Source organism: Heptranchias perlo, chromosome 13 (assembly GCF_035084215.1).
Source record: "Heptranchias perlo isolate sHepPer1 chromosome 13, sHepPer1.hap1, whole genome shotgun sequence".
In the NCBI taxonomy this organism is placed as follows: Eukaryota; Metazoa; Chordata; class Chondrichthyes; order Hexanchiformes; family Hexanchidae; genus Heptranchias; species Heptranchias perlo.
The window spans coordinates 11,495,643-11,496,527 of record NC_090337.1 but is presented as its reverse complement, the minus strand read 5'-3'; positions in this window follow the sequence as shown (position 1 = coordinate 11,496,527).

Here is an 885-nt window from a genome sequence, read left to right as displayed (position 1 = left end):
TTAGTATGTTTAGAGACGTCTGGTGCGGCGCAGAGTTTTACAGACAGCTGGTCCCTCCCTCATTGCATTGCTGAATCCATAGTGTTTGTGCGTATGTGAGATAAGAGAGCATTCCGTATTCCCTAGCAGCTCACAGCAAAACCCTTACTCATACGAATGTTTTTTTTAAAGCGAGGGTACCAAACCTCTCTTCCTATCTCTGTTTCTGCACTGGTCCGGTTCACACCATTCTTCAGTCCCCCACTTTCCCAGAAAATCTATTGGATGCCTCCTAGTGATTCTTTGGCTGCTCAGGAGTTGCTGAAATAAAAACATAAAATGATGAATTTCAGGTTTCATCGACCTGAAACGTTAACTCTTTTTCTCCACAGACGCTGCCTGACTTGTTGAGTCTTGCCAGCATTTTCCGTTTTTATTTCGGATTTCCAGCATCCGAAGTATTTTGCTTTTGATTCAGGTGTTGCTGACGTTCATTAGGATTTAATTAGTTTACACTCCCCACTCCCCCAACACACCGTTTCTCATGGGAGATACTTCTGACGTGCACGCTCTACTGCTTATTCGGAGTTTCCCTTATTTTAGCTGCATGATCAGTGTTTGTTGCTAATGTTTTTGACACAATTGTCAAAGTATACTCTGCACAATCACACTCACACTCACGCAAACACATACACACACACTCATACACTCACACACTCTCACACACACACACAAACTCTCTCACACACACAAACTCTCACACAAATACATACACACACTCATACACTCACACACTCTCACACACACTCATACACTCACACACACACAAACTCTCACACCACTCACTCTCACACAAACACATACACACACACACCATCATACACACACACATACAGTTTCACACAC